General features: G+C 37.7%; 2 protein-coding genes across 5 annotated transcripts in view; one reads left to right on the top strand and one right to left on the bottom strand.

Moving 5' to 3' along the window:
* Positions 1-11,114: 11,114 nt before the first annotated feature.
* LOC145944350 (uncharacterized) overlaps positions 11,115-13,757 on the bottom strand; it is a 367,235-nt gene continuing 364,592 nt past the window's right edge. The window contains exons 12-13 of the mRNA XM_083052625.1: positions 13,345-13,524; positions 11,115-12,923 (exon numbers count right to left, since the gene is read on the bottom strand). The gene's annotated coding sequence lies outside the window, so the exon portion shown is untranslated. The remainder of the gene's footprint in view (positions 12,924-13,344; positions 13,525-13,757) is intronic.
* LOC145934352 (latrophilin Cirl) overlaps positions 12,827-13,757 on the top strand; it is a 425,698-nt gene continuing 424,767 nt past the window's right edge. For 3 of the 4 annotated variants that reach the window (XM_083035962.1, XM_083039104.1, XM_083039952.1), the window contains exon 1: positions 12,852-12,907. The gene's annotated coding sequence lies outside the window, so the exon portion shown is untranslated. Of the gene's footprint in view, positions 12,908-13,757 lie in introns of all 4 variants that reach the window. The other variant, XM_083037539.1, reaches the window with a different exon arrangement.

The following is a 13,757-nucleotide window of genomic DNA, read 5'->3' as shown; positions in this document are numbered from 1 at the left end:
TGAACCGGTCGATCCTGCTGTCCGTTTTTATCACTTACGTCTGGTACACAACCGGCTCATAGCACGCGATGGCGACTCTCCCCACATCATCTTTCTTTCATGCCCTTCAATCTCCATGTTTCTCTCTAATCCTTAGTTTTGTTCGAAAATCTGAATCATTATTTCACTAAACTGTTTCAGACTTTGTCATAAACAATCTCACATATATATATATATAATTCAGATTTATTAGTTGTCGAAAAAATTGAAATTAAAAATAAAAAAATAATTTTGACTAGAAAATATCACCATTTGGAAGGAAATTAAAATATTATTTATATTATTTAGTTAACTCATATATACATATTTGGATATAGCTTATTTATAATTTATACACCCCTGTTTTAACTTTTTAAAAAGCCAATTTTTAAATATACTTATATCCACTAATACTTAACAATTTCATAATTTTATTCTCAATGATGAAAATATACAATTTTTCTCATCACTTGTAGAGCGCGTTGACATTTGGCATATCTCTGCCGTAGTGTTAATTGATTAAAAATATTTGATTAGAGTTGATCATTTTGTGATTGTTGACAAAACAAATTTAAATTAAAACCACTTTGCGCTTCAAACTTCAAACACCGTATAAGCTTTTGACAATTTCGATTTAACATATTTTTCTTTCGACGCCCGCGTCGAGACAAGATGAAAGCGATTTCGGCGGTAGGGCTAATCACAAAGCGCTTTTCAGTTTATATGAACATGCACGTCGTCGCCAGGATCAAAAGCTATGCGGGAGATCGACAAGCCGATCGCTTCACAAAGTATTAATTTTCTAAGGGAACGCGTTTTTTCTTTAATCCTTCCAAATTAATTTCCATCGTCAGAATATTTATTTTCGATATAGTGTAACTTTTAATTTCGTTAGTCACATGAGAAAATCAAACAGGTATTTGATATCGTTATGAAAAAAAAAACGCTTGATTAGAAAATTCAAAGATAGGATCCTTATTGACATAAAAAAAGCGCACAATTAATATACTATAATATTATACATTTCAAGTGTAGCAATCTTATTTTAATTTTTGTTTCAATTTATGAATTGCAAATCTAAAATAAACCATGATAAGTCTCCAATTATCTTCAAGCCTATATGTATAGAATAAAAATAGCACACGTAAAAACTAGTAACATTTATTGTTGGAATGACGAAGAGAATCTGCGTAAATACCATTGCAAGTAAATTACTACAACGTGCTCAAGGACACTTGCTGTAACTCGCATAAAACCATCAGCTTACTCATTCGCGAGCTCCGATCGTGAGTATACGTAAGTGCACTGGCATGTTCTCCTCCTCGCTTGCCTTCTCTCTCTTACTTCAACTGATGTATTAATTATCGCGAAACGCATCGTGCAAGTATAGTAATGGCGGTGAGACCGAGTGAGGTGGTGGACGGCTCTTAATGGCGCGAAAGGATGCAAAAGCGTGGCGCGGCATGTCGCTCCGAAGAACGCGGGATTAGGAGAGGAGAGGGGAAAACGTGTACACGAGGAGGGATGATAAGAACCCACTGTACACGTCAAACCGCAATCACTAATAGTACACCTCCGGTCAGAGATAATTATCGGGCCGGTCGCGAGAGGCTACACTCGAGCCGGTGGCGCACGAAGGTGTTTGCCGAGGATCCGGATCCTCTTTAAAACCCGCTTCTTTTATGCCGCGAATCGATTCGCATATATATTCCTTGCTTAATTTATTAGTGCGAAATTAACCGAGTCTTATTTTCCGCTCAATTTTAATTTCAACGATATAAACACACGTCACGCACAGGGTATAATGTGTATGCAAATGATTTCCACTCTCGTTTTCCGAAGCTTATCCATACTCGATTTTTACGTGCTCAGCCAATACGCTCTTTTATGCAAATGCACCCAAGCCTTTATGTCACTTTTATATTAAAGCATAAGTTTCTAAAGTTTTCTCTCGAGAATGAGAGAATACGCATAAGCATTTTGTGTCGTCATAATTTTACACCTTATAATAATAAGGCGTAAAATTCTATATCAAGAAGAATGTTAGGACTTTCGTATTATATAAAAGAAGGATTGAAAATGAAAAGTTTGGAAACTGCTGATCCGCGAAATAAATGTAAATTTGTGTCGTACGCGCGAGAGATATAATTTCCACAAAATTATAGTATAAAGAACTAGTTCCATCACCTTTTGCGACTAATAGAAGGAGGGCTTTCTGTGAGAAGCTCTCAGAGCATGAGAAAACGGCGTCTGCATGTTTTATACGAAAAACTAAGAGAGGGATAATAAAGGCGGAGCGGCGTGAAATAAAACACAGCATTGAATAAACGGCGGAATACAGGATACGCTGTTTTCATGTCAGCCATTATTCGTTCGGTATACGTCCTTTTTCAGTGGTGCAGCCATTAAAGCATGTAGCTGCTTTAAGATTTAGAACGAGCACGATGTCCCCGTTCGTTCTTAAGCGGGTCCGCGCTTCCGTCAATGAAAATTTCATTTCACCATGGGAATTGCCGTCTGTAGCTTTACGATTCCCGCGGGTAAGTTACATTAAGCAAAGCGATAAAACGACCGAATTAAAAAAACTGATTTGGATAGCCGACCGCACTCTCGCCGTAATAAAAGCGTAAGTCCTCGAAGCAATTACACCGCCGAGGATTAAGAAGTGAACGCGACCTGGAATTTCTCTCATTGTTAAAAAAAACTCTCCACCATTCCTCTTGCGATAAGATCCTAAAGAGAACGAGTTGTTTATATTTTATTGACGCAATCTCTCGAAGCTCGCTCAGTTGCCCATCGATTTTCTATAATTTGTTTTCTTAATATCGCAAATCTTCTTTGACCTGATATCTTCGTTTACTTTGAAAAGATAAAGTTACAAGAGCATTAATATATCTTAAATTTTCTATTTTAATAGCAATTAAAAACTCGAGAATAAAATTATCATACTTATTCCGTGTTTAGATTTTAAGAAAATTAATATAAGTCGTTTTTATTATGTGTAAGTATATCGTCAAATCTTGATAAGTATATCTATCTAATAGATGGACGAAATCTGTTGGTATTTTAAAACCAGAGAATTAATATATTTCTTTTATTACCCATTAAATTGTGCTTAAACTTTTCTCGTTATAACAGCAATGTAAATTAGGCTGTCCCGACTGAGTTCTTCATGTTCTTTAGATTGCGGGAGCTAGGAAATTTATCCAATTTAAGATTAAATACACCTCAATCTTTATATATAAATATACTTATATACATATATGTAAAGTATATCATTCTAAGATAGGGGAGAGAAGGAGAAGGCAATATTATTATTATTCGTGTGAATGTTACGAAATTTCGAATGCTAATTGATCAATAATTAATAACTTATTAATTGACGTTATCACTGTCGGAGAAATTTATTACTGACGCCCGATGTCGGTACATGTTTAGCGAACATAGTTCGAGTTTTACGTCGGAACTAATTCTCGAGCAATTAATGTTACCGTTACTCCGGTGTAATGCATACTTTAGTAAGGCGCGACACGTGTTTGCTGTTGTACGTAAATGCTACTCCGGGCTGATTCTGTGAGAACGCGCGCACGTGACACGTGTTGTTACTATTTTGTCGGTACGTGGGGCGAAAAGGAGAGAGGGCTGTTTGCAAAGTATATTTCTCTGTTAATTGTGTAAACGCGATGTCTTTGCAAGGCTTACCTGGTGCTTCCGATTCGTAATCGGAAAACAATCTACTCTAAAAGTCTCGTATTTTTTTCCGTGGAAATTTTAAATTCTACATAAAATATTTTAATCACGCGACATTACTACAATAAAAAATATTATTTCAATTTTTCAATCAAATTAATTTAAAAAATTAATTAAAAGAACAATTTGATGTTTTATTTTTTTTCCAATGTGCCTTTTGAGTTAATCGACATATTTGTATAAAAAATTACTTTGTCATCGTTGATCGGAAGGCTAGTATCTTTCATAAGTTTAACATCTTCCTCTCTGATCCTTTCTCGCGCCGGCCACCAAACGTATTTCGATATATAACGAAGAATCGCTTTATCGCATCCGGCGTTATTCAGCGATTAAATACGCCATTAAATCACTTCTGCTCGATTAGGAAGCGCGGGAAATTCATTTCGCGACGAGAATGCGCAATTTATGCGATAACGAACGACCGAACGATTAATGCAGTCTATCGGGATTCCTTTCTGACATCGCGCCGGGCATAAAGTAACTCCGGCGGCTCGCGTTCCGCTCCGTTTTACTCGATTGTTGTCAGAGTGAAAGGAATTGAATTTTCGGATAATATTCATCCACTGCCGATAACGACGTTAAAGCGTCGCGTGATAACGACGTTGCCACGGCAAATTGCATCGCCATGCGAAGAAAGCGGAAGCATCTATTTTCTTTATTCCACACTTTTCGCTTATCGAGTTAAACGTTCCACGTATTGATTAAGAGGAGGATGTATCACTCGCCTTTCAAGTTTTTAATTAATAATGATAGAGTAAATAAATCATGATTAATATAGTTTGAAAAATGCGGTATTGCTTATTATTAGCGCCGCGATAAATATGCGATTGTATGTGTTACGAGACAGCTGAAAAAAATTCTCATATCAAAGTGAATTATAAATTATGGTTTTTTTTTGGTACATTATGTAATGTATCGATTTCGTGTTTTATCTCATATGACGTCATTATTTAATCTCTAACAATTGTTCAGCTTTCTCGCGAAGCAAGTCGCGCGACAAAGGCCGGCGTTGGTATTAGGCCGGTTTAAATTGTACATGAATAAATCCAATCTTCCATCAGGAGAGAGCATGCTAATCTCGCGCGACAAAAGCTCTCGGGTTCCGGAAGCTGTACCAGTCGTTCGTCTACGTAGACATCTACATAACACGTGGCCGTTCGAATCCGCTCGCATTCAAAGTTTATTTCGTTTTAGACGCGAGAAACTCGCGTCATAAAACTCTCGCGAGGGTCGCAGCCGAGAAAGAGAGCGACCGGGAGGCATAGAGAAAGAGATAAAAGATCGTGTCATATAGACGCGAAAAGTTTTGAAATATTAGTTCCGCAGGCAAACGCCGGAAGTTGGAAACTGTCCGAAATTGACTACGTTACTAGCGAGCGCGGTGACGCGCGCTCACGAACGAATGGTAATTCTGTTTTCGTAACAACGCTGATCAAAGCGTCGCGATCAAACGGACTTCTGTAATATGGTGCACCGTCCTAATCGCGCGGCTTAATCGAGAAGCGAGTGTGAGCTTGTGAGCTAGAATGTATACCCGCTTGCTTGGCAAGCGAGTTCGGCTTTTCTGGCTGACGTCGCTTTAAAATTGTAATGTATTGTAATGCGGTATCTCCAATTCTTTTCTCTTTATTTCAGACAGGTGTCAAACGCTCGGTGAATTTTTAGCAACGATTTCGAATCTCTCTCTCTCTCTCTCTCTCTCTCTATAACGAGGATTAATAGAGCGTTGAAAAGACATTTATAGGAAGTAAATAAAGAATTAAAAAAGAAAACAAATATATATAATTTTTCTTAATTTAACAAAGCGTGAAGAAAATTTATCAATATTAAATTGTATGTAAATGATATATTGCATGTCAACATCCAGTTATTAAAAATAAATACGCAAAAATATTAAAATAATAATAATTTACGATAAATATAAATACAATGTATATACATATATATATAAAAAGATAAATATATTAAAAGATTAATAAAAATAAAATAAAAAAATAAAAGCATTTATCATGTTGAATTTAATGTTGATTTGTGTTACTGTATACGAATCTGAATAAGCAGGAATGATTTTTTCTCTTCGATAAACTGAGAATTCTTGGTCGATGACAGTAACACTTTTAATTTATGATTTCCTATCAGCTTTTTTAAGCATTCCTGAGGATATACTCAGCGGAACATACAAGCCGAATCCGTTTGTGGTTGGCAATCAAATTCCGCGATCAGATTTATCTGGAATCGTTTTCGGGACGGCAATGAGTACATAATGAAGCTCGAAGACTAATTAGACAAAAATGAGTCATTTTCCTCCACACGAAAATTTTCGAACCGGTTTAATCGAATTACGAAACTGAGTAAATTATTAAATAAAAAATATATAAAAGTCTGAAAGAATGACTATTTTAATTAGATGATTATTTGCTCGTAATTAATATACCTAACAATAATTAAACTGTGAAAGAATGAAATTTTATTCTGAAAATTATTTTAATTTTAATAAATCTCCTTTTCACTCATTTAAAATATAATAACTATCATGGATGATTGGAAAAACAGATCCCCTTTTTCTATGCGGACAAAGTCGAATAAGCGAAGACGCATTCGTGTGCATGCGTGTGCTTCAGAAAGGCAGACATAGCATTGCTTAAATCCCCTTTCTAGGCTTCGGAAACCTCCGCGGCAAGTGCATTTTGTTGTGCGCCCAGAAATCTGTTATTCAATTTGAAATGGCTTTATCGTGCGTCTGAAACCAACCCCAGATTTCGCATTGATGCCAAACTACATGGACTATGAAATCCGCCCTTCGCACACACTCAGCACGCAGAGAGACACGAACATACATACATACCTGCGTATCCATGCGCACGCGTAGGCTCTTCCCTCCGCGTTTTTCTCTAGTGAACTACCAACAATAATGGTGAGACTGAGTGCTCGAAACTTTCGAGCGTTCTTTCAACGACACTTCCAGCGTTTTCCTTCGAGTGCGTGGCGGGGTAGAAAAGGCCACGATCAGAAAGTAAAATACATCGCATTGGCGAAAAATAAATAATCCAAAAGAACGCGTCGCAGTATAATATGCGAGAAAATATAAGATTGCGAGAATGTAATTTTATTCAATATACATGTAAAATGATTCCATCACCTTGTCTCTTCATCGATCATTAATTTATTACATGTACACACGAATATCAGTTTGCTAATAAATAGTACAACTAAAATCTAATATATATTCAATAGTTTTTTATATTTTTTTTTTTTCTGAAATTATATATATCTGAATTAATATTTCTGAAATAATTAATTAATTCAGTATTTATATATTTCTATAAATATTATAGTTATAGGCATTTTGAACGTTATATTTTGAGAATTTGATTTATATTACAAAAAAAGAGAAAAACTTTTATTATAATATATGTGAAAGTTTTTTCAATACTTTTAATTTATACCTATAAATAAATATTGTATATAAAATATTTCAAGCAGTATTTAAAAAATAATATTCGCCAGGTAATAATATTTATTGGATAAAGGAGAATAAAAATACTTTATTAATATTTATTGGATAAAGAGGAGAATAAAAATACTTTATTTTTGTGTAAGAAACATACACACATATATGTATATAAGAACTCGATAATTTAATTCGAAGTAAAATATTTTGAAGAGCGAGGGGAGGGGAGGAGATATTTCTATTATTCACAAACAATTATTATTAATAAACCTATTATTTATTAATCGCAAAAAGAGAATTCGCAAGCGAAATTTAATAATAATTTTATCGGTTAAAGATGGAGTTTAAAATATATCAACAGTATTAATAATTTAATATTATTCACATGTCCGAGTTTTCAAAATATATTTTAAGCTTTACAGAGAGTCCAACGCGCTCCTGTGTGGTAAATAATTTTCGTCAAAAGTGTCAGCTGTCACGTTTTTCACGTGTATGCTTATCAATTGCTAGTGCTTCTGTTCACTCGGTATGACAGCTACTTGCAAAAGCTGCATACACCTGATAAATATATACCGCGACACACTTTCGGATGCTAGATACGGTGCGCTTACAAAAAGTATTCACGAATACGAAGAATCCCGTGAAGGCATGTGCATTCGCAGAATAACGAAGCGTACAAAACGGTGCATATCCATCCATACGTCGTGTACGACATCCGATAACATCCATGCAAGCAAGTGCATGTAGGAAGCATAGAGCCGAGTAACGTTCTCGATAAGAACACGGCAATTCCACATTTTTATATCTCACCGAACAGGGAATAAAAAGGGAGGGAAAAGGGAGAAAAGCAAAACGAAGAAATCTGCAGTTATTCCGATTTTAGATATCTCGCCTCGTGTATCTGCTAATCCGAATATGCACGAAATTAGCGGCGCGAACCGAGGATCGTAAAACGTTAACCCATTTTCATCTTATCGATCCGCTCTCGGGTCGAGCGGAAGTAAGAGAGAGAGAGGAGAGAGAGAGAGAGACAAACGAAGAGAAAGGGACAGCCGGGGAATAATGCCAGACTAGTCGTTAAACAAATCCTTAAAAGCGCTTAGATTGGTGTCTACCAATTAAAGCAGATGTAAAATCGAAACGACGCGTACGATTCCATCGAGTGTGCTGTTCAGATCAATTTGACTAATCCACCACATTATTGCTGGAAAAATGCAGTATGATAATAATTTTCAAGTTCGTATAATATAGATTATTATTATTTTATTGTCATTAAAGAATTTTGTATGAACAATGACAAGTTTGCTTATTGTTTCTGCTTAGTACTTATTTTTTCTTGTCAATGTAAGTAATAAGAAACTGATAGAGAAATATTTAAACGGGTCGAAATTGAAGGAAATTTCAAAGGTATAATAAAGCGAAATTTAATCACAAATTAATTTTATAATATATATAATAAAATTAAAAATCCATGAAAACAATTAACACGCTATAGAGAATCATTGTTATAAAAATAATCTAGAATATTTAACGACTTATAATAACAGTAAAAAATACGTAAATAACAAGAATCTAAGTGTTTCAACGCTGTTTCTGTCGCTGATAAGACCTTCTCTACACTAATATTTATGTTTCGCGAAAGAAAAGGGTTAAGAATAAAAATTGCAAGTTTTCACAAACGTCACCCCTTTCCTCTCTCTCTCAAGGACAAATGCGTGTACATATATATATCCTCACCCTTACGAACACATGTACAATCACACAGCCAGGGATGTGCGCGCGCGCGCGCGCGCAGTCGAGATTCAGGCCGGGAAGGCAGAGGTGGGTTCACCTCTTGCAGACTCGCAGGTACGTGCACGTAGGTATACGCGCACTCGATTGGCGTCGACTGGCGTCCCGGGAGGGGCGCGACGCCAGCCAAGAACGGATGTTGATACTAAACCGCGGACCGAGCTGCTCCGAACGACAGTTCAACGAGCGTGTGTTCCGAGGCCGGATCACGGTGGTCCATCCGAGCCGGCCGGTCGCGCAAAATCGATTCCGTTGATCGATCATCGGCCACGTTTGCCGCGAGCGAGAACGGCGCGGTGGAAAAGATCGCGATCGACAAATTTATTTCGCGAATCTTCGTGGTTGACGGACGTGTTCAAGATTTGATTTGGAATTTATGCCAATTGATTATCGCGCAATGTCATCATCGTCATCATCGTCGTGACACATCGGTGAATTAGTCACGTGACTCTCGCCGAAAGGGGATCAACCGGCGCGCTTAAGATCCTTTCGACAATTCTAGAGACTCTTCTCGCAGAACGTGCCAGGACGACGCACGAGGACAGTTGGATAGTTCTCGTACGTATGATACATGTGTATATCGCGCGTGTTTGTGTGTGTCATCTGTTGTGTGTTGATTGAGTCACAGTGTTGTTTGGTGGCGCGCGCTACCCCGAACGTGATCCAGCGGGTGAGTGCGATAGGAGTGCATTCGCGAGAGATAAAAGGAGAGAGAGGGAGAACGCGAGATTTGAATTCTCAAGTGCGTACCACTTCCGGCTAATCGGAAGCCTGCGTGCGAATGCCCCCGAGAGATGCGTCCAGCAGTGCGGTCGCCACGAGTGACCGCGACAGTGCAGCATCCGCTGCTGCGATCTGTTCGGCCGAGTGAGTTCCGGTTGCTGATTAATCCACCGATATAGTTCATTCGACTTTTCTTTCGCTCATCGGCGATCTCGTAAATCGTTTCTGCCGAGCCGACCCTTGCGTTCAGCTTCAGGTTCGTAAATCTAGTGATCCTGTGAAGCTGACGAAAGGGTCCAGAATTCGTCGAAAGTATAACAGGAAATGAGATAAAAAAACGAAACATGTCAATCGAATAGATGAATTTTATTTATCTGAAAATTGTGCAGATCGTAAATAATGATCTATGAAAGTGATAAATAAATTAATAATTCCACGTAAGAGAGCGATTGAAGATTAAAAATTAAATTTTACTTAACACGTTATAGTGATTGGACAGCGCTTGTTCATCACTATCAGTTTTGTATTCTTCATAAGACAATTCGAAACTTTTGGTTAAACAGATTTCGAAATAAAATGTGTGATTTAGTGAACCGTGGCTGAGAGCAAGATTTATTTCAATTCGATTATATTATTATTTCCCGAGGGAACGTTCAGGAAACTCTGTGTTCCACTTCAAGAGTGAGTCGAGGATGGAAAGAAGCTTGACTTAACATACTCGCTATACGAGTCTATATTGCTGTTGCTTCGTTATTGGTCACAAAACACGATACGAAATTTCTGCTACATAAACAGTGATCTAAGAAAAAAAAACAAGGGAATTTTTATATTTTAAATAAAGTTATCTTTCTATCTTTTACACGACCATTTAAACTTCGTAACTTTATTCAATAAAGCGATTCTCGGATAGGATATGAAGTTTAATTTAACTTAGAAGCGCATTGGCTTCATTCTATTTGTTTCAATTCATTTGTTCTTTCCTAGAATTATCAGTTCGTATTCTGATTCATAAAGGATCGTTCGTGTATGAGAAATGAATATTGGAAAGAGATTATTCTAAAATCGATGGTTCCATTCGTGAAGAAAGATTTTAAAGCGCAAATTAAAATTTGACTTAATGTATATCGAAACTCACTTCTCGATTCTTGAGAAATATCCGACGACAATTAAAGATCGGATCACCGCGGTTCTAATTAATCGACGGTCCTAAAAGCGCCGACAAGCGTCTGCGTCAATTACTCACTTCGCGAATGAATTTTTAAAGCAGAAGAAACGCAAGGGTCGATCGTTACTTCGTGAATGAATATTTCAAGGACACGCCGGTGGTGTTTAATGTGTAGCGAGTATAAGCGAGCTTCTCGAGATATAGAATGTGCAAATTGAGGAAAGGTTGATTATAAATGATCATAAAAGTTGATTAGTTGACTATAACGAGAAACGGGAAATACGAGAAAGACTTGATTGTTGCTTTCGTTTTGTTCCTTTCGAGAAGATTTCGGATTGCGAAAGTTCCGGACTGATATTACCGATCGTAAACAAGACCGATGCATTAAGGATTTTCATTTGTCGATAGTAGCATGAATGTTGTATGAGCGTGGTTTCTTGAGAGGAGGATCTTCCTTTGGAAGGTGATCGTGAACGTCGAATTGGAATATCGAATAGACGATCGAACATAGAGAGTTTACGTGTTGTTCGATAGACGAGTTGTTTGATAAACGCGAATGATCGCGACGATTAATCGTCGAAGAAGTAACGGTGTGCTATTATTAATAATAATTAACGGATTGCGCGACTGCGAATTCTTTGCTCTTCGGGATGGAAATATTATAATAAAGGACCAATAAAAAAAAATGAATCGCACAGTAAAATAATAATTGAAATAAAAGTGATTACGACTAATTATATCTAGATAATTAACACGTATCGAGAATCACGCTTCTGTGGAAGTATCGATAGGACGAAGAATGTATGCTATGTGCACGTGATCAAAGTGCTACATCAAAGGAACGTTTGACAAGTGACTAGAATTCGTGCATCGCTGCAACTAATTAATAGTCATTAACAGTAATTAATACTGTTTGAACCAATTCGCGAAACTGCATGTGTTTCAATCGCCGACAAAGGATACGAGTACCGAAGGAAGAAGTATTGAACCAGTACGTCGAACAATAATCTTGCATCGCTGACAGCTAATTGATAAGGAATAATTAATGACGGATGCGCATCGCGTTCTCTTGATTCTGACAATCATAAATCCTCACGAGTACCGATCAAAAGCAGGGAGAGAACTAGGACACACGGATGATTAAGACCTAGGACCTAGGTTTTAGTTAATTAATGAATAGTCACACGGTTGCTAATGTCTCATAAATGCTTCTTAATATATATTATACTGAATTACATGCCACTTGCAACTGCCGCTCTCTCTCTCTCCTCAAAGGACCAAAACGGGCGCAGTGACAGCGAACGCTCAGGTTCTGATTAATCAGGCTAATTAACTCTATGTGCTACAGTGTGTACGACGTTTCGCCCTTTGACAACGTCTCGTCTTCGCACGTGTGATGTATTCGCGTATGATTGAAACGCGCGATTTTGGAATGAAGACTTCGCAGTGTGACGTTTATGCGCAGGAATAATTAACGCGACCTAAGGACAGCTGAGGGATAGCGGAAACGGTCGCACGACGGGACATCTTCATTGACATCTTCATTGACGAATCGTTCGCCAAGAAAGGTCTTAATTAATAATCACGCAAAGCCATTGAGATTCGTGTGCCGTTTCGCATAATAAGGGAAGCGTTCGGTGGGGAGGAGAGGAAAGTAAAAGAGCGAGAAAAAGGACGGAGAGAAAGAAAGAGAGACGAGGAGTCGCAGAGAGAAAGGAAAGGCAGACGAACAGAGAGAGGAAGAGGCTCCCGGTGCTACTTCGTCCTCCTCTTTCACGTCTACTTTTTATCGTTTCGCGAAGGCCCGAAAAAGAGTTCTCACGCCGCACGCGAGAGAGACCCCGAACACGCACGCAGGCACGCACGCACGCACGCACTCGCTCCTCAGAGAGAGAAGCGGAGAGCCCGCGGCGCGCGAGGGATCTTGATTTCTTCCTGCTCGTCGATTTTTTTTCCCCCCTCTCGGATCTCGCCGACCGTGCCGAGTACTGCCGGTGCAACGCGCGAAGGTGAGTCCTTTTGATCCTGCAACGGCGGGATACTACTACTAATACTACTATAGAATAAGAAGCACGATTGAAAGAGCGCCAGAGACTAGTTCGCTTCTCTTTACAAATTTTAGCGAAACACCAACAGATGACATTTTTCATTCATTTTTTTAAATAAAGAATTATCGTGCGCTTTAGAAAATTTCTTTTGGAATAAATGGTGAAAAAAATTTTTATTCAAAAAATTTGGTACTATTGGTACCTGACATATCGTTTTATTAAGGGAACAAGGATGTTTAAAAACATACTCTTCTACATTTACCTATTTATGCTATAATATTATTATTGTGTGTGATTGTATAATTTGAAAACAAAATCTTCAGAGTTGTGATAAGAGTTGCGCTAATAATAGCACAATAATTACCAACTACGCGAATATTGGTCCATGTACCACATACCTGTTTGTGTGCGACTCAGAGGCGAATCTATTCCGGGACAAACTAGGGAACCGCCCGAGGCGTTGCATGTGCAAGGGCTTCATTAAGTCATAACTCCGACGCGCTATCCGGATCGATCATCATGTAGGTCTCTTTCAATCTGATATTGTGTACTAGAGATCTTGCGCATTACTCGGAGTTCTGTAAAAATATAATATAATAATTTGATTAGAGATTTTTATTATAAAAGAGTTCTCTCGCCGTATATACAGAAAAAAATTCTTTCGAAGCACACTTTCAAAACATATACATCATTAACTTCAGCCATCATAATTTATATAAATTACAACACATTTCATTCCAATATAATTACATCATTGTTATATTTTAAAAAGACACCCCGTTGAGCGCATATCCGATACTCTGAATGTCTC

Source organism: Prenolepis imparis, unplaced genomic scaffold, assembly GCF_030444845.1.
Source record: "Prenolepis imparis isolate NDT839.2.m4 unplaced genomic scaffold, iyPreImpa1.0 SCAF_1, whole genome shotgun sequence".
Taxonomy (NCBI): domain Eukaryota; kingdom Metazoa; phylum Arthropoda; class Insecta; order Hymenoptera; family Formicidae; genus Prenolepis; species Prenolepis imparis.
Note: the sequence above shows the minus strand (reverse complement) of the source record. Positions and strands in the feature narration are given on the sequence as shown.